This window comes from Manis javanica, chromosome 4 (genome assembly GCF_040802235.1).
Source record: "Manis javanica isolate MJ-LG chromosome 4, MJ_LKY, whole genome shotgun sequence".
Classification (NCBI taxonomy): Eukaryota; Metazoa; Chordata; class Mammalia; order Pholidota; family Manidae; genus Manis; species Manis javanica.
In genome coordinates, this window is record NC_133159.1 from 110873991 (window position 1) to 110897865 (window position 23875).

At 43.5% G+C, this 23875-nt stretch overlaps 1 long non-coding RNA gene across 7 annotated transcripts in view; it reads left to right on the forward strand.

Annotated features, from left to right (window-relative positions):
* Positions 1-23875, forward strand: part of LOC118972192 (uncharacterized) — a 67981-nt gene that overhangs the window by 9290 nt on the left and 34816 nt on the right. For 4 of the 7 annotated variants that reach the window (XR_012130380.1, XR_012130383.1, XR_012130385.1 and 1 more), the window contains one exon: positions 7622-10711. The exons of 1 other annotated variant lie outside the window; for it this stretch is intronic. This is a non-coding gene — a long non-coding RNA (uncharacterized lncRNA). Of the gene's footprint in view, positions 1-1579; positions 4621-7621; positions 10712-23875 lie in introns of those variants that run through there. 2 more of the 7 variants (XR_012130382.1, XR_012130386.1) reach the window with 2 other exon arrangements.

Genomic DNA, 23875 nt, shown 5'->3' on the forward strand with positions numbered 1-23875 from the left:
TTGCCCCCTTTCCCTAGCAGCAGCTAGGGTCTCTATCTGTAGAGGAGGAAATGAGACAGGGACTGTGGACTTAGACAGAGCAGGGTGAGGGCCTCTGGAAAAAGCATGGCAAGATATTTACAGTCAAAGCAATGTAACAATGTAAAGTCCCTATCGAAACTCTGTGTTCAGCATTAGGCAAACTCAAGGTCACACTAATTCTCTAGGGTAAAGATACCAGACTAGGAATATAGACATCTTCAGTGAGATCAGTTAAAAGTCAACAGGCCAGGAGCAACTTGGCCTGGAATGTTTGAGTGTTCCACAAGGGTATCTCAGCATAACCCATGACTTCACTGTAAACAGCCCATCTTCCATGTAGTTTGCTTGTACCAGCAGATTAACCCCTTGTTTGTCTGAGCAATTACTAACAGCTGTTGTAGGGGACCTAAGGATACCCGAGCTCTGTATTTTGGTTCACATCCTCCCTCAACTCTACCTCTATAACAGAGAAGCTAGTAGGGAACACATGGGCTTAGTATATTCCCTTAGAACAAAAAGAGCAGCCCCATCTTAGTGCCGCTTCTAGTTGGGCTGGGAATAGCAGGATCAGGAGCAGTAGGAACTGCTTCTTTTGTTGTAAATGATGCCAATTTCAAAGTGCTCAGTAAACAAGTAGATAAAGATCTAGGGATGTTAGAGAGCTCCGTCCATCAGTGAGAGTCAGCTGTAGACTCCCTAGCAGAAGCAGTCTTGCAGAATAGGAAAGGGCTGGACCTCCTCTTAATGAAACAAAGAGGACTTTGCATGGCATTAGGTGAAACCTGCTGTTTCTATGCAAACAAATCAGGCATTATTTGGGATACCCTGGCTATGGTGAGACAGAACCTCAAAGAAAGAGAGGTTCAGAGGGAAGCAGCAGCAAACTGGTATCAAGGCCTGTTCTCATGGTCCCCTTAGCTAATGACCCTCCTGACAGTCCTTGCAGGTCCCCTCGCTCTCCTTCTGCTTATAGTTACTGTAGGGCCCTGCGTTGTGATTTGCCTGATGAGTTATATTCAGAAGAGAGTAGTGGCAGTAAAGCTACTTTTCATTAGAGAACGTTACCAAGCCTAAAAAAAACTGGAGTCAATGGTTTGACTCTGTTACAAGGAGGGAGGCAATGTGATGGGCTGAAGCAGTTTCAGACATAAAAATAGGACACAAAGCTCTCTGTAAAGTTAGCCTCAGACCCTAATCACATACCAACTTCTGAGAAACTAAGGGAAAAGGTATAAATCCCATGAGAAACAGGATGTTCAACTAATGCCAGGCTATTTTTGCTTCTGTACATTGCTTTGTTGGAGACCAGCAGTATCACATGTTTCCTGCAGCAGGTGGGCAAAACAGGATGCTTAAGCCCCCCAAGCATTAAACAAGGAATATAGCTTGCTGAATTTAGGCAAAGGCAGAAAAGTTGCAAAAACTAAGCCGGATGTGGTAAAAATGCTTAAAAGGATGTTGTAACAGGGTCTCTGGCTGCACTTGGAGAGATTGCTCCTTGGCCATCGCCAGCTGGCTAAAATAAAGGCTCCCTTTTTATAATCTGCTTTTCTTTGAGGACCTGTTTCCTTCCTCCTGCTCTGGCATGCCCGATCTGAGACCCATAACAAAACTCCAAGTGGATAGGGAAGAAAAGCCAAAAATACCAGCGGATGGTGAACACTGTGAAAACTCCTCAGCGTTTCCAGCCAAGTGTGAATGCTGACCTCAGTCTACCTTGAGGCTGGGAAGACAGGTGTGGAAGACATTGGGAAGCCCTCAGATGGATGGGCCCTGGCACCCCATTGCTCTGAAACTCTGAGGAGGAGGCTGGTGTCCAAAGTCTCATCTTAAAGAGTCAGGAAATGTGGAGGAGGCCCTTGTCCCACTCGACCTGTGCCTTGGAGCAGACATGGAGGAGTGGGGCATATGCACTGGGAACTGAAATACCAAGCAGAGGTCATTTGAAATAAGAACCAAGAGAAAGAAGAGAGACTGACAGTGACCGGAACACCCTGGGAACATGAAATGAGTTCTATCTCACCTGGGCTGAAGGCCGATTTCTGTACAGGCCCTTGGAGACCATCTCGGGGACACAGGCACTTCATCCCAGGAACCCCTCTCCCAACAAAGCTGCGGTCAGGAAGGCAGAAGCAGTCCCGAGGCTGGGATCCCTTGGTGCACACTGTGGCCCTCAGAGCCATGGTTGGGAGCAGCCACAGCCCGGACTGTGGACTGCCACCCAGGAGGGGGTCTCTGGGACTTGTGCTGGCTCAGGCCTTGCTGCCTCAGGAATGAGCTCTCACAACAAGTGATGGGGGAGAATGTGGGTGGGCTGGGCCCTGGGCAGCCTGTGAGGGGTATTGTGAAGGCACAGGTGTTGCTGGGGATGTTTGACAAGGCATAGCAGCCTGAGAATGAGTTGGTAAGTCAGGTGAAGCAAACGCAGGCCAGGGATCATTCTGCCCATTAAGCTATGTGCCATGTGCTGATAAGTAATTTATACATAACATTGGTATCCATGAGGAAACTTACTCCATGTTCAGAGTGTTAGGATTAGTATTCCTGCTCATGGAATGCATGCTGAGTCAATGCCAGTTTTAGCCTGTCAGCATTTCGTTCACATTTCCTGCCTACACACCCATCCTGTCTATAAGATAAATTTTAGTTGAAATAAGCAGGTGAAGAGAGGCAACAAAGGGCCAGGTAGTTTATTTGAATGCCACTCCCAGGTGATGTTCCCTCAGCCTGGGTACTACAAGCCAGAGAAGTCACACCCAGCAGGGCCAGGCAGCAAGTTTTTAAAGAAGGCAAAGGGGGAGGGAGAGCAAAGGTATACATTGGGGCCAGGATTGGCTCATCTAGGGTACGTGAGAGTCTCTTATTGGCCTTTAGCCAGGTACTAAAAAGTTAAAACTAATCCTTTAGCTTGGGGGAAGGGCTCTAGTTGGGAGTGTTATCCGATCAGGCTCTGGAATGTTGTCAGACCGGAACCTGTTGGTCTCTTCGCTTCATTTGGTGAGGCCCTGAGCTTGTCCATCAGGCTCACCCCTTCCCCTGATGCCTGCAGCCCAACACTGTCATATACATGTCGCACTAGTTTGTGCACTATGAAGAAGGAAAAAGCTGCCAATTCCATTATGACATGCCACCAAGCTTATGGTGCATCCTGATTTCAGAGCTGTTAAAATGTAAAACGAGTGTGTCCGAATAGGTGAATTACAGTGAGGACAGGGCCCACCCATGCTCTCTGGGTACTACACTGTGTTTGTGGACCTTGCCCCTCCCCCAAGGCCTTTGCTCCCAGCTGGCTCATGCTGTGCTGTGCCCAGAGCACCTCTGATAGTCTCTTTCCCCTCCCTTCTCCCTGAGTGCTCCACGCTCACGGTGGTGCTCTTTAGAACCCAGTTCCTCAGCTCCCACAGGTAGAGTCACACTGCTAACCAGTCCAGGACAATCACAGGTCCTGGCTGAGGCAAAGCTGATGAGGGGTGGTGCCAGGACATCTCTTAGGTGGTGTGCTAATGCCATTCCTGGCCCTTGTAATTACCTATTGATATGGAGATGCCTACTTCTCTCCACCCCTTGGAAATACCCATTGTATGGAGATGCACAAAGCCAGGCAAGAGATTCTGGAAATACTGCAATTTTACCCACACCTTGGCTTTAGGAGGGGGCAAGAGATCTGCCCTATGCTGATCAGGAGTTCAATAAACTTTCCTTTTCTCCTCTGTTCTTCCTTGCTCTCTGCTGCCTGCATGGCTGCTGACATTCACTTCTACTCTTGCTTCGCTGAATCCCTTCCTTGCTGGCACTTGTCCGACCTGATGGAGAGTCCTTTCCCTGATCACAGTCAAGAGCCCCTTCACTCCCCGTTTGGGTCGAGGTTTCACTTGGTGTGCAGGGAGAGACCTTCCCAGATGGTGCTGCCCAGCAAAAGAGGATGGAAAGGGCTACATACATGGTGTAAGGACATATGGATTAGTGACTCTGGTAGATGAACAAACAGATGTGAGAAGATACAGCAAGGAGGGGTATGTTTTCCATCAGTATGGCTAAAATAAAGTTTCAGTATTTTGTGGGGAAGAGGTTTCCAGGATATATTAACTTCAAACTCATAGGAAGACCTTCAGATGGACAAATCCAGGAACTACAAATCCAGAGAAGCCAGCCACTTAGTGACTTTTCAGACAGGGTGAAAAGTATTGTGACATTTATTTACCAGTACCATCTATCTGCCGCCTAAGGAAGGGTATCGACCCCCTCACTATTGTCCCATGCTGTTGTGGGACTCGTTGTAATTCCTGCTGAGAGCACATGAGGCAACCCTCTCTGTGGGCTCAGGGTCTCTCTTCAGTCTCCCTGGCCTGCAGGGCTCCAGCCAGCAGCAAGGAAGCAGGGCAGCAGCAAAGCCTCTGGTTCAGGCCATGGGCCGGGGTCAGCACGGCCAGCAGCGGTGGGGGCGCCTCCATGGCCACAAGAGTGCAGACACATGTCCCTTCATGTGAGTGCCACTTCTCCCCCATCATCATCTCTAGAGGCAGCCCTCCCAAAGGTCACAGCCATTATGACAGATTTCAGCTTCAGAGGTCCTGCTGACTACCTCCAGATGTAACTCTAGGGAGAGGAAATCCTGGGGCAAAATACCTCTAAAACCAAAATCCGTCAAAGGGAGAAATAAGGTTTAAAACCTGTTTTCTGCTTACAAACTGCAGTCCAGGGCCATCTCTCTCTCCTTTTCCAGCAGAAGCAAGCAAGACCTCTCCCTTACATCTCAGGTTCAGATAAGCCCTCAGTTGCCCAGGCAATTATCCACTGATACAGAGATGAACTGCTCTCCACCCCTGAGGAGTGCCTGTTGAAATGCAGATGCAGTAATATATCTGGGAATATTACAATTTTAACCACATGTGCTAAGCCCTTTCCCACTTCTCACCTAATATTCAAAACAAGTCAGTGAGACAGAGACTATCCTGCCCATTTTACATATCACATAAGGTTCAAGCAGTTTTTCATGATTGCCCATTTGGTGAATGGCAGGTTTAATTGCAGTAGCCAATCTGCAGTTCTCTGACTAAACCACAGTTCAATGCCTCTGACTATAGCATGTGCTCAGATTTTAGGGCGAGAGTTCATTTTCAGTCACCCTCCCTAGCCCAGACTGCAGAATAGACTCCAATATAATCCACTTAATCAGCTTTTCAAGGTGAGTCTGAGAGGAGGCCGAGACTCAGAGGACCAAATTGAGGGGCAGGGAGGAACTGCAGAGATGAGTCCTGACTTCAGGCTGGTCCCTGTGAGGCCCAGTCACCTCTCCAGGCTTCCAGCCTCAGGGAGGTGGTGACTGGCAAAGCCCGTGATGCTCCAGCCCCAGAGGGTTCCTGAGAGCTCCTAAGGCCTCCTGAGAAGCAGGAGGCAGGGGAATGTCAGGAATGACCCAGCATGTTCTTGGTTGTGCAAGAGCCACCTCCCACCCTTCCCAGAACTGGCCTGGGCCTACAAAAGACATCCCAGCTCCAGCATCTCCCTCTGCTCTGACTCCCGACGAACGAGACTGTGGCCCCACTCATGACCATGGCAAGTGAGAAATGGAGCTCAAGGGGGCTCTGAGCAGGACAAGGGAGGAGGAAGTTAAGGAGCCCAGGGGAGGCTGCAAGCAGAAGGCCAGAACAGAGGAGTGGGGAGGTGCAGGGGAGGCTGCGAGCAGAAGGCCAGAACAGAGGACTGGGGGGAGGTGCAGACTGAGGAAAGAGCTGTGTGTGCCACGTGCCACCTGAGCAGGAAGAAGAACTACTCTGCCCTGCGTCTGTGGCGCTGTGTCTGGGCTTTGCTGGAGTGGCTCAGAGGGGCCGGGGGCACTAACCGCGAATGTCTTTCCCAGCTGTGCTCCATGTCTTCAGGTCGGCAGCTTGAGAACAGCCACACTGGGAATACTTACACCATAAAACTTGGCAAGTGCTTCAAACCAGACCTTTTTTCTTGAGTGCTGCTTGTTGCACACTTTCTGGAGCACCCCTAGTGTGTCCTGCACATCTGGTTGGGGGCCTATGGTTGTGCTGAGAGGATGGGCATGTCAGGGGCTGTGAATACTTTTCTTTTTTTTTTTTTTTTTTTTTTGAGAGGGCATCTCTCATATTTATTGATCAAATGGTTGTTAACAACAATAAAATTCAGTATAGGGGGGTCAATGCTCAATGTACAATCATTAATCCATCTCAAGCCTAATTCTCGTCAGTCTCCAATCTTCTGAAGCATAACGAACAAGTTCTTACATGGTGAACGAATTCTTACAGAGTGAATAAATTCTTACATGGTGAACAGTACAAGGGCATTCATCACAGAAACTTTCGGTTTTGATCATGCAATATGACCTATAAACCATCAGGTCAAATATGAATATTCATTTGATTTTTGTACTTGATTTATATGTTGATCCCACATTTCTCCTATTATTATTATTATTTTTATTTTTAATAAAATGCTGAAGTGGTAGGTAGATGCAAGATAAAGGTAGAAAACATAGTTTAGTGCTGTAAGAAGGCAAATGTAGATGATCAGATGATCAGGTGTGTGCCTATGGACTAAGTATTAATCCAGGCTAGACAAGGGCAGCAAGACATCCACGGATGCAGAAGATTTCTCTCAAAGCAGGGGGGGTGAGGTTCTGAGCCTCACCTCTGTTGATCCCCAAATTCTCACCTGATGGCCCCCCTGCGACTGTGCCTGTCTTAGGTTGTTCCTCCCTTGAGGAATCTTACCCGTCTCTGGCTAACCAGTCATCTTCCGGGGCCATACAGGGAAATGTAAAGTTGGTAAGTGAGAGAGAAGCCATATTGTTTGCAAAGGTTAGCTTTTTACTTCTTTGCAGATTTATGCCCTGTGGCTTCTATGCCCAGCACTTGTCTCGAGGTATCTTTACCACCTGGAGGAATTATGATACTCGGTAAATTCGATATGAGGCACGAATTCTATTTAAGGTTTGTAATTAGGAAGGAAGAAGAAAAGCTATAGATGTAGCATATGAAGGAAACTTGGGAGGATTGATTATTTCTTTGACATATCTTCTTGTATAGTACCTTAAGTATGTATAGGTTTTAAACTACTAACTAATTTGCACACACATATTAACATAATAGGAATACGGTGACATAAACAAAGCAAATCTATAATTACCAGCCATCTCCAGTGAAGCCAAGAAAACCATTTAGGCACCCTAGGCATTTGTGAAAATTTATCTATGATATGATGGATATTTTCCAACTGTACTTGAACCATCAGACAAATTAAAGCAGCCCATTTCTGGGATCTGTTCACATCCCATATGTTCTTTTAACCATAGATAGTCTATAGTCATGAGATTTTGGGGTAGGGGCTGTGAATACTTTAAGTAGTCTTGTGAGGGTGGAGCGTGCCCAGCTTCCCTCTGAAAGGAAGGGTACGAAGCTCATCTTCTGACTTGTTAATCCATGTACCTTTAGCTGGAGGAAAGGCACAGTTGTTTCTTTCAGATTATGGGTTTAACTGATCTAAAGATTGTTTCTCCTTCATATATGCATTGATTTCAAAAGAAGTATAATCATGAGTTTTGACTTTGAGTGTGTAGAGTTTCATTGTCTTTTAGGTTGACCAAAGTCCTGCTGAGATGTCCTGCCAGCAGAACCAGCAGCAGGAACAGCCACCTCCCAGGTGCCCCCCAGAATGCCCTCCAGTCTCTTCCTGCTGTGGCCCTGGCTCGGGGACTGCTGCAGCTCTGGGGAAGGCTGTGGCTACCTGAGCCCCTACAGGCACCCCCCTTCCTTTGTTGCCACCCGCAGAGCCCGGGCTGCTGTGAGAGCGTGCCATCTGGTGCTGGCTCTGGCCAGGGCTCTGGGGGCTTCTGCTGACCTGGGGGCCCTGGAGGAGCTACTGGGGAACCCAATGATAAAGACCTGCTGCAGCCTGGCACCTCCCTCTTGCCACTTCTCTCACCCAACAATGGGTTCCAGGGGCCAAAAAGACTCAATGGAGATTCCTGGGAAGGGCTGTGTGTCTGATCAGGCAACCCAAGTGTTCAGCTTGAATATTCATCTCCTGTCCTCCTTTTTATGTTGTAATAAAACTCTCTCAAGACAAATGCTGGGCATAGAAGCCACAGGGCATAAATGTGCAAAGAAGTAAAAAGCTAACCTTTTCAAACAATATGGCTTCTCTCTCACTTACCAACTTTACATCTCCCTGTATGGCCCCGGAAGATGACTGGTTAGCCAGAGACGGGTAAGATTCCTCAAGGGAGGAACAACCTAAGACAGGCACAGTTGCACGGGGGCCATCATGTGAGAAATTGGGGATCAACAGTGGTGAGGCTTAGAACCTCCTCCCACCCCCCTGTTTTGAGAGAAATCTTCTGCATCCGTGGATGTTTTAATGCCCTTGTCTTGCTTGGATTAACACATAGTCTACAGGCACACACCTGATCATCTACAATTGCTCTCTTACAACACTAAACTATGTTTTCTACCTTTATCTTGCATCTACCTACCACTTTAGCATTTTATTAAAAATAAAAATAATAATAATAATAAAGGGAGAAATGTGGGATCCACATACAAATCAAGTATAAAAATCAAACGAATATTCATATTTGACCTGATTGTTTATAGTTCATAATGCGTGGTCAAAACCGAAAGTTTCTGTGATGAATGCCCTTGTACTGTTCACCATGTAAGAACTTATTCACTATGTAAGAATTTGTTCACCATGTAAGAACTTGTTCGTTATGCTTCAGAAGATTGGAGACTGACGAGAATTAGGCTTGAGATGGATTAATGATTGTGCATTGAGCATTGACTCCCCTATACAGAATTTTATTGTTGTTAACAACCATTTGATCAATAAATATGAGAGATGCCCTCTCAAAAAAAATCTACAGGAGGAGACCCCCACCCGCACCCCCAACACACACAAATTACAGCTAACCTATAAATCCCTCTTACCAAGTTCTCTGTCTTTTCACAGTTTATATACCTCTGCCAGGAAAGATCCCAGCTCACTGACATTCTGGGTTGCATCCTTTATAAAAATTATGTCATCCACTTTTATCAAACAGTGTTAAGAGAGGAGAAACTTATAATGCAGGAGAGAAAGGACAGAACTGTTGGAATAATGATTTTTGAGAGCTCAGACTCTGAAGATGGCCTGACTGGGCTGAAGTGTGCTAACAGAAGTGGTTAAAGTGTTACTTTATCTACAAATTACACTGCAAGATAGTAAAGGGGGCATAGCACTTTGCTCTGAAGGGTTGGGTCTGGTTGAAATGGTTGAGAACCACTAGTTTACAAGAATTTAGTGATTGGGACTTGCTACGCGATGCACATAGGACCTTTCCTCCATTCTGCACTCTACTCCTGCCCCAGTGGCAGATGTTTGGATGCAGAATCCAGCCCAGCTTTGGACTGGAGGCTCTCCAGTTATGAGGAGTTTCTCAGGATGGGAGACACATAAACAAAAGAGAAAGGATGCTGAACAATGCTTTACCAATAAGAAATCCAGCTCTGCTGTGGGTCCCAAATGACCCATCAGCTTTTTTTCCAGGGTTTTGTCACTCACATGCTCACCAGAAACACAAAATTTCAGACCAGGGGCAGCATTTGAAATAACCCAGTATCAAACACTGACCTCGGTTAGGATCCCAGAGTGCTCAGCTGCGTGCAGAGCAAGCATCATGTCTGTACATCCTGACCCACCAAACACAAAGGGATGCAGCCTATTAAGGATATTTGGCAATATGCTTCGTTATGGTATTACGTGGGGTAATTCTTCTCACAGAAATAGTTCTGAAGATTATGCTGTGCTCAATGGTGGAGACTGAAACCTAACCCAAGCTTTGCTCAACAAACTATACAAACGGGCACATGGCTGACTTCACCCAGACGAAGGGGCTTTTCCTCCCATTCACCAAACAGAGGCACATAGGTTTTCTGGAGACCTAAATAGAAAGCTTTACATTTTAGTTCATTTTCAAATAAATTATGTCATATGACCCTTACAGCTTCTCCATGAAGTAAGAACTAGAATTACTTCTGCTTTTCAACAAAAGAGAGGCCTCAAGGTGCTAAGTGACTTGCCCAAGGCCACTAAATAGTGGATGGAGAACAGGAATAGGCCCCTGATCTAAAGACTCCCCGGCATTGTTCCTTCTCTTACAATCTGCCTTGCCCGTAACAGTCTATTCCAGTTGAGGTCCTTTCCTCAAGGATCTAGAGAACAGTTGGTTACAATCAATGACAAAACACTTTGCATACATAAGTGGATATTTTCAGTTATTATTTAGAATCATAACAATTCCCATTTATAAAATGAACTCAGCAAACTGGCTCACAACCTACAGAACTTAACCTCTCTGACCTCTGCCAGGCCTCCCACCCTCAGACCCCTTTTATCCTCTCTCTGATCCCAGCAGGGCCCTGATTTGGGCTTTTACTTGTTCAGGCCCTGCAGAGCCAGGGGTCCATCTGGCAGGGGACCCTCCGGGGAATTTATGCGCTATGTCTTGTTCTTTCTGACTGACTGATTTTGGCAACTTCTGGATTGTTGGAGGAGTTTTGTCAATAACATATGATCAATAAAAAGACCACAACCAGCCCACTCTGGTGCAACAGGAACGTCCAGATCCAACAAAATCTATAGGAGGAGCCCCCCACCCCCACCCCCAACACACACAAATTACAGCTAACCTATGAATCCCTCTTACCAAGTTCTCTGTCTTTTCACAGCTTATATACCTCTGCCAGGAAAGATCCCAGTTCACTGACATTCTGGGTTGCATCCTTTATAAAAATTATGTCATCCACTTTTATCAAACAGTGTTAAGTAACATTCACTGACTTTTTGGTAATGGGCTTAATAATTATCTTTAGAGACATTTTTTGTCTAAAAATTTTTTGAAATGGCTTCATTGTCTGGTTTTACATGCCAAAGAAACAACCAAATTTCCTTAAAAGCTGCATTACCTTATTATGAAGCTTCATAACCTTTCACATTTGAGAATTATAGATAAAAATGAACCACAGGCATTTTTAAGTGTCTGTCACCTACAGTTTTTGTTTTACTCTAATGATTGCCTGAAAGCTCTGCTATAAACTACAGGCCAGAATCTGTGTCTTCAATAAAGGAGAGTCTTAGAGCCTCATGAAAAAGTACTGTACCAGATATTTCACACTATTGACACTTTAAAGCATAGATTCTTAAGTATAGGCTTTTGGGTTAATGTCACTTAGACAAGTTTCAAAGCAAACTAGTGGACTGAGTCAAGATTTCCAGAACTCCTTTCAGTCAAAAAACAGACTGCTTCATGAGACTGCTAACTCCAGACCCAGCAGAACAAGAATTAGCTGCATAGGATTGAATGCCTTTATAAGGAAAATTCATGATAATCTGTTTGGAATATTGTTTTAATGTTCTATGTCAATGTGGATATTGTTGTAATATCTTATTCTGAATATATAAAGGTGGCTTTTTTTCTTCTTAAGATTCTTTTAATGGATTACTATCTGTAATCCATAACAATTCCTAGACTCTGCTTTTTTAAACTGAAATAAACATTTTCAATGAAAAAAAAAACTCCGCCTTCTCACAAACATATGTCACTCCCCTCCTTTCTGTGATCTCCAATGTACCCCCAAATTCAGGGCCTCATGATGCAAGATCAGGACTTGAGAAGTGATAAGGAAAATCTTCTCTGAGGACTGCAGCGTGGGTGGAGCTCTAAAAGCATCTCCTATGACTCCAGCATCTTTGTCTTCCCCACTAAACTGTACAAATGTTCTCATTGTCTGTGTGTTCAAGAGGTTGAAAGCAGTTGGGAAGAACTTCTGCATAGACTTGTTTGAACTTGGGATGTGGGACAAATTCGCATTTCACAGAACTGCCCTTTTAGAATAAATACTTGGGTAAATACTTGAATTATGTTGAGACTCTCCCCCCCAAATCCAGTATGTGATCACTGAACTCCCTTCTAGGAGAGGGTCTGGTTTAGACCCTTTTGACTAACTGCAGTGGATTCACAGTTCTTCATCTTGTAGGTGCTCTGCTGTCCCAGGACCCGGTCCTGTTATCTAGCTCATGTGCACCTGGCATCAGGTGAATAATAAGTGATGAGCAGTGGGGATAAGGGATTCTTACTGGAAATAAAACTAATTTAACCAAGAAAATAATAGAACAAAAGCGTGGATGAACTCTAGAGAATAAGGAGGCTCCCATCCTTAACACTTGTCTCTTAGGTCGTTCACCCAGACCCCAGGGCCGAGAAGCACTTGCTCCAGGATGTGGCATTCGTAGGTGTAACAGAGGAGGGGAAGGCAGCAGAAGGACCAAGAACTGAAGCTCTTCAGGTTCAGGCTGGAGGCAGAGAGATTCAATTGTGAGGTCCTACTGAGGTGGGGTCTCTAGTTCAGATGTCTGGTCCACTCTCCACCCTCCCTGCTGCCACAGGAAAAAGCAAAGTTGTCTTACTGGCCTGAGCTGCTTTCTCTTTCCCACTGTAAATCACCCTCTGCACTGTCACCTTTTTTTGTTTATGCTCTTCATTATTTTTGTCAGTCTCACTATTATTCAATTTTCAAGTCCCTGACGAATAGTAATTTTGAACTTTTAAAGGTGTGTTTATTGGCCACCTCTACAAAATTTATTATATTGTTTTATTTTCTTTTAAAATCTCAAGAGCTTGATAAATCATTGATATTACCTTTGATCTGTCTTAAAAATATTTAATGTATCAGATTTTACTTATTTATAGTATCTTTTGTTACAGAAACATTTTTAGTTTCCATATAATAAATTGTGCCTTTCTTTGCTTTTATAGCATCAGGATTTTTTTAGCTCATTGTTTTCCTTTGTCCTTCCTGTTCACATATCAGCAAACAAAATAAACCCTGCCCCATCAAAAATAAAAGAATATAAAAGAGACCCACCAAGCAGGCGACCTAGGTTAGGCTGGGGTTGGGGAAGGCTTATGGGGAGGTGCTCCCCTGAGTCTGTTTTCAGGGTCCTTAAATGCCTTAAGAGCACTTCACTGCTCCTCCTTTCCCCAGGATATATAATAGGGCCTCCTCACACCCCTTTCACATTGAATAGAACCCCTGCTTTAACTCGCCTTCCATATACAGATTTTCCAATCTAATCATTTGTCATTAGTGACCACTCACCTTGAGTTTTTCTCACATCATACCATATGTTCACTTGTGTTAGAAACTATGTTCTGCTGCTAAAACAGAAATTGCAAATTACAGCTACTTCAAATAGAAAGCAGACTCTCTTCACTCACGTATTATGAATTTAGAATTAAGCATCTCATGGCTGCCATGTGGCTCCATGGAGTCATCAGAGAGAATGCTGATGAGTTTTTTTGGTATCATTAATCTACAATTACATGAGGAACATTGTGTTTACTAGACTCCCCCCATCACTAAGGTCCCCCCACTACCCCATTACAGTCACTGTCCATCAGCATAATAAGATGTAGAATCACTACTACTCTTGTCTGTGTTGTACAGCCCTCCCTGGGACCCCACCACATTATACATGCTAATCATGATGCCCCTTTTATTTCCCTCCCCTTATCCCTCCCTTCCCACCCCTCCTCCCCAATCCCTTTCCCTTTGGTAATTGCTAGTCCATTCTTGGGTTCTGTGAGTCTGCTGCTGTTTTGCTCCTTCAGTTTTTGTTTGTTCTTATGGTCCACAAATGAGTGAAATCATTTGGCACTTGTCTTTCTCCACTTGGCTTATTTCATTGAGCATAATACCCTCTTGCTTCATCCATGTTGTTGCAAATGGTAGGATCTGTTTTTGTCATATGGCTGAGTAATATTCCATTGTGTATATGTACCACATCTTCTTTATCCATTCATCTACTGATGGACACTTAGGTTGCTTCCATTTCTTGGCTATTGTAAATAGTACTGTGATAAACATAGGGGTGCATCTGTCTTTTTCAAACTGGGCTGCTGCATTCTTAGGGTAAATTCCTAGAAGTGAAATTCCTGGGTCAAATGTTACTTCTATTTTGAGCTTTTTGAGGAACCTCCATACTGCTTTCCACAATGGTTGAACTAATTTACAGTCCCACCAGCAATGTAGGAGGGTTCCCCTTTCTCCACGACCTTGCCAACATTTGTAGTTGTTTGTCTTCTGGATGGTGGTGATCCTTACTGGTGTGAGGTGATATCTCATTGTGGTTTTAATTTGCATTTCTCTGATGACAAGCAATGTGGAGCATCTTTTCATGTGTCTGTTGGCCATCTGAATTTCTTCTTTGGGGAACTGTCTGTTCAGCTCTTCTGTCCATTTTTTAATTGGATTATTTGCTTTTTGTTTGTTGAGGAGCATGAGCTCTTTATATATTTTGGATGTCAACCCTTTATCAGATCTATCATTTATGAATATATTCTTCTATACTGTAAGATATGTTTTTGTTCTATTGCTGGTATCCTTTGCTGTACAGCAGCTTTTCAGCTTGATATAGTACCACTTGTTCATTTTTGCCTTTCTTTCACTTGCCTGGGGAGATACGTTCATGCAGAAGATGCTCATGTTTATGTCCAAGAGATTTTTGCCTATGTTTTTTTCTAAGAGTTTTATGGTTTCATGACTTACATTCAGGTCTTTGATCCATTTCGAATTTACTTTTGTGTATGGGGTTAGACAGTGATCCAGTTTCATTCTCTTATGTGTAGCTGTCCAGTTTTGCCAGCACCAACTGTTGAAGAGACTGTCATTTTCCCATTGTATGTACATGGCTCATTTATCATATATTAATTGACCATATATGTTTGGTTTAATATCTGCACTCTCTATTCTGTTCCTATGGTCTGTGGGACTGTTCTTGTGCCAGTGCCAAATTGTCTTGATTACTGTGGCTTTGTAGTAGAGCTTGAAGTTGGGTACTGAGATACCCCATGCTTTATTCTTCCTTCTCAGGATTGCTTTGGGTATTTTGGTTCTTTTGTGGTTCCATTTGAATTTTAAATCTATTTGTTCCAGTTTGTTGAAGAATGCTGTTGCATTTTGATAGGTATTGCACTGAATCTGTAGATTACTTTATGCAGTATGGCCATTTTGGCAACATTAATTCTTCCTAGCCAAGAGCATGGGATGAGTTTCCATTTGTTAGTGTCCTCTTTAATTTCTCTTAAGAGTGTCTTCTAGTTTTCAGGATACAGGTCTTTCACTTCTTTGGTTAGATTTATTCCTACGTATTTCATTGTTCTTGATGCAATTGTGAATGGAATTGTTTTCCTGATTTCTCTTTCTGCTAGTTCATCGTTAGTGTGTAGGAAAGCCACAGATTTCTGTGTATTAATTTTGTAACCTGCAACTTTGCTGAATTCAAATATTAGTTCTAGTCATTTTGGAGTGGAGTCTTTAGGGTTTTTTATGTACAATATCATGTCATCTGCAAATAGTGACTGTTTCACTTTTTCTTTACCAATCTGGATGCCTTGTATTTCTCTGTTTTGTCTGATTGCCATGCCTAGGACCTCCAGGACTATGTTGAATAAGAGTGGGGAGAGTGGGCATCCCTGTCTTTTTCCTGATCTTAGGTGAAAAGCTTTCAGTTTCTCACGTTAAGTATAATATTGGCTCTGGGGTTATCATATATGGCCTTTATTATGTTGAGGTACTTTACCTCTATGCCCATTTTGTTGAGAGTTTTTATCATGAATCAATGTTGAATTTTGTCGAATGCTTTTTCAGCATCTATGGAGATGATCATGTGGTTTTTTCCTTCTTTTTGTTGATGTGGTGGATGATGTAGATGGATTTTCTAATGTTGTACTTGTATGTAATCCTTGCATCCCTGGGATGAATTCCACTTGGTCATGGAGTATGATCTTTTTGATGTATTTTTTAATTCAGTTTGCTAATATTTTGTTGACTATTTTTGCATCTATTTTCTTCAGGGATATTGGTCTATAATTTTCTTTTTTTGTGGAGTTTTTGCCTGGTTTGGGTATTAGAGTGATGCTGGATTCATAGAATGAGTTTGGAAGTATTCCCTCTTCTTCTATTTTTTGGAAAACTTTAAGGAGAATGGGTATTGCTTCTCTCTATATGTCTGATAAAATTCAGTGGTGAATCCATCTTCCCAAGGGGTTTTGTTCTTGGGTAGTTTTATGATATCTGATTCAATTTCATTGCTGGTAATTGGCCTGTTTAGATTTTCTGTTTCTTCCTTAGTCAGTCTTGGAAGGTTGTATTTTTCTAGGAAGTTGTCCATTTCTTCTAAGTTTTCCAGCTTCTTAGCATATGAATTCTCATAGTATTCCCTAATAATTCTTTGTATTTCTGTGTGGTCCAATGTGATTTTTCCTTTCCCATTTCTGGTTCTGTTAATCTGTGTAGATTCTCTTTATCTTTTAATAACTGTGGCTAGGGGCTTATCTAGTTTGTTTATTTTCTCTAAGATCCAGATCTTGGTTTCATTGATTTTTTTCTATTGTTTTATTCTCCTCAATTTTATTTATTTCTTCTCTGCTCTTTATTATGTCCCCCCTTCTGCTGACTTTGGGCCTCATTTGTTCTTCTTTCTCCAGTGTCAGTAATTGTGACTTGAGACTATTCATTTGGGATTGTTCTTCCTTCTTAAAATAGGCCTGGATTCCTATATACTTTCCTCTTAGAACTGCCTTCACTGCATCCCACAGAAGTTGGGGCTTTGTGCTGTTGTTGTCATTTGTCTCCATATATTGCTTGATCTCTGTTTTAATTTGGCCATTGATCTATTGATTATTTAGGAGCATGTTGTTAAGTCTCCATGTGTTTGTGAGCCTTTTGTTTTCTTTGTACAATTTATTTCTAGTTTTATACCTTTGTTATCTGAGAAGTTGGCTGATAGAATTTCAATCTTTTTGAATTTACTGAGGCTCTTTTTGTGGCCTAGTATGTGGCCTATTCTGGAAAATGTTCCATGGGCACTTGAGAAGAATGTGTATCCTGCTGCTTTTTGGTGTAGAGTTCTATAGATGTCTGTTAGGTCCATCTGTTCTAGTGTGTTGTTCAGTGCCTCTGTGTCCTTACTTATTATGTGTCTGGTGGATCTGTCCTTTGTAGTGAGTGGTGAGTTGAAGTCTCCTAGAGTGAATGCATTGAATTCTATTTCCTCCTTTAATTCTGTTAGTATTTGTTTCACACATGCTGGTGCTCCTGTATTGGGTGGATATGCATTTATAATGGTTATATCCTCTTGTTGAACTGAACCTTTTATCATTATGTAATGTCCTTTACCTCTTGTTACTTTCTTTGTTTTGAAGTTTATTTTGTCTGATACAAGTACTGCAACAGCTGCTATTTTCTCCCTATAATTTGCATGAAATATCTTCTTCCATCCCTTGACTTTTAGTCTGTGTATGTCTTTGGGTTTGAGGTGAGTCTCTTGTAAGCAGCATATAGATGGTTCTTGCTTTTTTATCCATTCTATTACTCTGTGCCCTTTGATTGGTACATTCAGTCCATTTACATTTAGTATGATTATTGAAAGATATGTACTTATTTCCATTGCAGACTTTAGATTCGTGAATACCAAAGGTTCAAGGATAGCTTCTGTATTATCTAACCATATAACTTAACTAACTTATTAAGCTATTATAAACAGCCTGATGATTCTTTATTTCTGTCCGTTCTTATTCCTCCTCCTCTATTCTTTATATGTTAGGTGTTTCATTCTGTACTCTTTTATGTTTCCTTTGACTGCTTTTGTGAGTAGTTGATTTTATTTTTTGCCTTTAGTTAGTATTTGGTTGGTCAGCTTTCTTTCGTGTGATTTTGCTATCTCTGGTGATATCTATTTAGCCTTAGGAGTGCTCCCATCTAGAACAGTCCCTTTAAAATATCCTGTAGAGGTGTTTTGTGGGAGACAACTTCCCTCAACTTTTGCTTTTCTGGGAATTATTTAATCCCTCCTACATATTTAAATGATAATTGAGCTGGATACAGTATTCTTGGTTCAAGGCCCTTCTGTTTCATTGCATTAAATATATCATGCTATTCTCTTCTGGCCTGTAAGGTTTCTGTTGAGCAGCCTGATGATAGCCTGATGGGTTTTCCTTTGTAGGTGACCTTTTTTCTCTATCTGGCTGCCTTTGATACTTTGTCTTTGTCCTTGATATTTTCCATTTTAATTATTATGTGTCTTGGTGTTGTCCGCCTTGGGTCCCTTGTGTTGGGAGATCTTTGGGCTTCCATGGTCTGAGAGATTATTTCCTCCCACACTTTGGAAAGTTTTCAGCAATTATTTCTTCAAAGTTACTTTCTATCCCTTTTCTTCCTCTTCTTCTTCTGGTGCCCTTATCATGTGAATATTGTTCTGTTTGGCTTGGTCACACAGTTCTGTTTATATTCTTTCATTCCTGGAGATCCTTTTATCTCTCTCTGCCTCAGCTTCTCTGTGTTCCTGTTCTCTGATGTCTATTCCATTAACAGTCTCTTGCACCTCATCCAGTCTGCTCTTACATCCTTCCAGAGATTGTTTTGTTTCTGTATTTTCCCTCCTAACTTGATCCTTTAGCTCTTGCATATTTCTCTGCAGGTCCATCAGCATAGTTATTACCTTTATTTTGAATTCTTTTTCAGGAAGATTGGTTATATCTATCTCTTCAGGCCCTCTCTCAGGGTTTGCCTGTGTACTTCTGGACTGGATCAAATTCTTCTGCCTTTTCATGACTATAGAGGTAGTTTTAGGCAGTTGGCACGTGTGTCAGCTGGGAGAAAAATATCCTTTCCTTTGCCTTTCCCTTCTCCACTGCCTGTGCCAGTTTCCCACACATGGAGAGCAGCTTCCAGTTTTATATACTGAGCTGCCACAGGCAGGGCAGCTGTCGGGGCAGCCCAGAGCCCCGTGGGGGTGTGGCAGGTGTGCTGAGTGTGCTCTCCTGCGAGAAGGGCAACTGTTTGCACCCTGTCCCAGCTTCCTCTGTCTGTGCTGGGCTGCTGCGCACTGGCAGGGCCTCTGAGTCTGGCTTGGCAGCTGCGGAGGAAGCTCTGGGTGGCTGCTGTGAGCATGGCTGCTATCAGGCTGCTCCCCTGCTGTGTCAGGGCCATGCGGGAGAATGGACAGGAGGCTGTTTATTGCCTTGAAGGGATTCAGAGCTGCATTGTCTCCCAGGGGGCTGGGGCACCTGAAATTCCCTGGGATTCCCAGCTGCTGGACTGAGTGTGCCGGGATGGTTCCATCCAGCTGTGGGCCCCCATCCCTTTAAGACTTTCAAAAAGCACTCACTTTTCTTTTGTCCTGGGGGAGTCGGCTGCAGGGATCTGCTCACAGGTTTTACTGTTCTGTTTCCCTAATATCCAGCACACCACACAATGTGTGTCTGCGCTCCCAGTGTGGGTGACTAGGGTTGGGTATTTAGCAGTCCTGGGCTCCCACTCCCTCCCCGATCAAACTTCTCTCCTCCTGCCAGTAGGCTGGTGTGGGGAAAGCACTTGGGTTCTGCCAGTCTGCAGCTTGTATCTTACCCCTTTCATGAGGCACTGAATTCTCACAGGTGTAGATGTAGCTTGACCATTGTACTCTATCTTCTGGCCTCTCTTTTAGGAATAGTTGTATTTGTTGTGTTTTCAAAAATATATATGGTTTTGGGAGATTTCCACTGCCCTACTCATGCTGCCATCTTGGCTCCTCCCCCACATACAGTGTTTTTTTAAATTGACCTTGTATAAGCATCTTCCTTGTGCCTTGTCATTCACTAAGCCCCTTTTAATGGTCCCAAAAATCTTATGAGGAAAGTACTAATCTGCCCACTTTATATTTGAGGATTTGCATTATCCAAATGGAATGAGGTCACCCAGATCATAAATCCTAGAGCTATAATTTGATTCCTCATCTCCTGATTGAATTCAAGAATCTATTTCTTTATAATGAAAACTGCTTTGTAAAACATAGGCATTTTGATTTCTAAGGAAAGCTTTAGTCACAATTATCACCACCAAAGGAATCTGCAGAAACCATGTTGATCCACCCAATGATCCTGTTAGCAGAGACCTAAGGCTACCCAAGGACTTGGTCCTCAGGAATGAGGAGTGGACCAAGAAAAGATGGAGTGGGGAGAAGTATATCCTAGGAAGGAAATGGCACAATTTAGTACCTCAGAAAAACCAGCCTGGCTACAGATGCAGAACTTGAAGACCACGCTTGGGGACTAGAGGAAAATATAATAAAACATTTCCGAGGGCGGAGCCAGGATGGCGGTGTGAGTAGAGCAGTGGAAATCTCCTCCCAAAAACACATAGAGCTATGAAAATATAACAAAGAAAAATCTTCCTAAAATAGAGACCACAGGACACAGGACAACATCCAGACCACATCCACACCTGCAAGGAACCAGCGCCTTGCAAAGGGGGTAAGATACAAGCCCCGGCCCGGCGGGACCCGAGCGCCCCTCCCCCCGGCTCCCGGCGAGTGGAGAGAAACCGGAGCGGTTTTTTGTTTTTTTTTTTGGAGAGCGCTTTTTGGAAGCCTTAGAGGGACGGGCCCCCGTTGCTGGGGAGGTAGGGTGGCGGGACCGGTGAGCAGGTGCCTGGGAACGGCGCTGGAGGACAAAGAACACCCCGCGTTTCTCCCTGCGGGACCGGCGGGAGGGTGCCTGAGACCGGTGCCTGAGGACGGAGGAGGTCGCGCGTTTTTCCCCTTTTTTTTTCTCTTTTCTGCGAGTGCTTTTTGGAAGCCTAAAAGGGACAGGGACCCCGGTGCTAGGGAGGCAGGGCGGCGGGACTGGTGAGCGGGTGCCTGGGACTGGCACCTGAGGACAAAGAATATCCCACGTTTTTCCCTGTGGGACCGGTGGGTGGGTACCTGAGACCGGCACCTGAGGACGGAAGAAATCGCGCGTTTTTCCCCTTTTTTTCTCTCTTTTTGGTGAGTGCTTTTTGGAAGCCTTGAAGGGACAGGGACCCCGGTGCTAGGGAGGCAGGGCGGCGGGACTGGTGAGCGGGTGCCTGGGACCAGTGCCTGAGGACAAAGAATATCGAGCGTTCCTTCCCTGCGGGACCGGTGGGTGGGTGCTTTTTGGAAGCCTTGAAAGGACAGGGACCCTGGTGCTAGGGAGACAGGGCAGCAGGACCAGTGAGCGGGTGCCTGGGACCGGCACCTGAGGACAAAAAAAAAAAAAAAAAAAAAAAAATCGCTTGTTTTTTCCTTTTTTTTTTTTTTTTTCCCATTCTTTCTGTTCCCTCTCTCATTGTTGCTGTTGTTGTTTTGGTTTGGAGAGTGCTTTTTGGAAGTCTTAAAGGGGAAGGACAGGTCACTTAGACCAGAGGCAGGGAATCTGGGGATCTCTGGGCACTCAAACCCCCTGGGCAGCAGGGAGCACAGAGGCCCCTTATGGAGATAAATAGCCTCCTGGCTGCTCCCCCTCCAACGGGGCTCCACCATTTTGGAGGAACAGCCCCAGCCAGGCCAAGCCCACAGCAACAGCGGAGATAAACCCCAAAGCAACTGGGCAGGAAGCAGAAGCCCTGTCTGCGCACAGCTGCCCAGCACAAGCAACTAGAGGTCGCTATTCTCCCAGGAAAAGGCTACAAACCAACAAGAAGGGAAGCTCTTCCAGCGGTCACTTGTACCAGCTCTGCAAACTATCTCTATCACCATGAAAAGGCAAAACTACAGGCAGACAAAGATCACAGAGACAACACCTGAGAAGGAGACAGACCTAACTAGTCCTCCTGAAAAAGAATTCAAAATAAAAATCATGAACATGCTGACAGAGATGCAGAAAAAAATGCAAGAGCAATGGGATGAGATGCAGAGAAAAATGCAAGAGCAGTGGGATGAAGTCCGGAAGGAGATCACAGATGTCAGGAAAGAGATCACAGAAGTGAAACAATCCCTGGAAGGATTTATAAGCAGAATGGATAAGATGCAAGAGGCCATTGAAGGAATAGAAGCCAGAGAACAGGAACGTATAGAAGCTGACATAGAGAGAGATAAAAGGATCTCCAGGAATGAAACAACACTAAGAGAAATATGTGACCAATACAAAAGAAAAAACATTCGTATTATAGGGATACCAGAAGAGGAAGAAAGAGGAAAAGGGATAGAAAGTGTCTTTGAAGAAATAATTGCTGAAAACTTCCCCAAACTGGGGGAGGAAATAATCGAACAGACCATGGAATTACACAGAACCCCCAACAGAAAGGATCCAAGGAGTACAACACCAAGACACATAGTAATTAAAATGGCAAGGATCAAGGACAAGGAGTTTTAAAGGCAGCTAGAGAGAAAAAGGTCACCTTTAAAGGAAAACCCATCAGGCTAACATCAGACTTCTCGACAGAAACCCTACAGGCCAGAAGAGAATGGCATGATATACTTAATGCAATAAAACAAAAGGGCCTTGAACCAAGGATAATGTATCCAGCACGACTATCATTTAAATATGATGGCACGATTAAACAATTCCCAGAAAAGCAAAAGCTGAGGGAATTTGCTTCCCACAAACCACCTCTACAGGGCATCCTACAGGGACTGCTCTAGATGGGAGCACCTCTAAAAAGAGCACAGAACAAAACACACAACATATGAAGAATGGAGGAGGAGGAATAAGAAAGGAGAGAAGAAAAGAATCTCCAGACAGTGTATATAACAGCTCAATAAGCGAGCTAAGTTAGGCAGTAAGATACTAAAGAAGCTAACCTTGAACCTTTGGTAACCACGAATCTAAAGCCTGCAATGGCAATAAGTACATATCTTTCAATAGTCACCCTAAATGTAAATGGACTTAATGCACCAATCAAAAGACATAGAGTAATAGAATGGATAAAAAAGCAAGACCCATCTATATGCTGCTTACAAGAAACTCACCTTAAACCCAAAGATAAGCATAGACTAAAAGTCAAGGGATGGAAAAACATATTTCAGGCAAACAACAGTGAGAAGAAAGCAGGGGTTGCAGTACTAATATCAGACAAAATAGACTTCAAAACACAGAAAGTAACAAGAGATAAAGAAGGATACTACATAATGATAAAGGGCTCAGTCCAACAAGAGGATATAACCATTCTAAATATATATGCACCCAATACAGGAGCACCAGCATATGTGAAGCAAATACTAACAGAACTAAAGAGGGAAATAGACTGCAATGCATTCATTGTAGGAGACTTCAACACACCACTCACCCCAAAGGATAGATCCACCGGGCAGAAAATAAGTAAAGACACACAGGCACTGAACAACACACTAGAACAGATGGACCTAATAGACACCTATAGAACTTTACATCCAAAAGCAACAGGATATACACTCTTCTCAAGTGCACATGGAACATTCTCCAGAATAGACCACATACTAGCTCACAAAAAGAGCCTCAGTAAATTCCACAATATTGAAATTCTACCAACCAATTTTTCAGACCACAAAGGTATGAAAGTAGAAATAAATTCTACAAAGAAAACAAAAAGGCTCACAAACACATGGAGGCTTAACAACATGCTACTAAATAATCAATGGATCAATGAACAAATCAAAATAGAGATCAAGGAATATATAGAAACAAATGACAACAACAACACTAAGCCCCAACTTCTGTGGGATGCAGCGAAAGCAGTCTTAAGAGGAAAGTATATAGCAATCCAGGCACACTTGAAGAAGGAAGAACAATCCCAAATGAATAGTCTAACATCACAATTATTAAAACTGGAAAAAGAAGAACAAATGAGGCCTAAAGTCAGCAGAAGGAGGGACATAATAAAGATCAGAGAAGAAATAAACAAAATTGAGAAGAATAAAACAATAGCAAAAATCAACGAAACCAAGAGCTGGTTCTTTGAGAAAATAAACAAAATAGATAAGCCTCTAGCCCAACTTATTAAGAGAAAAAGAGAGTCAACACAAATCAACATAA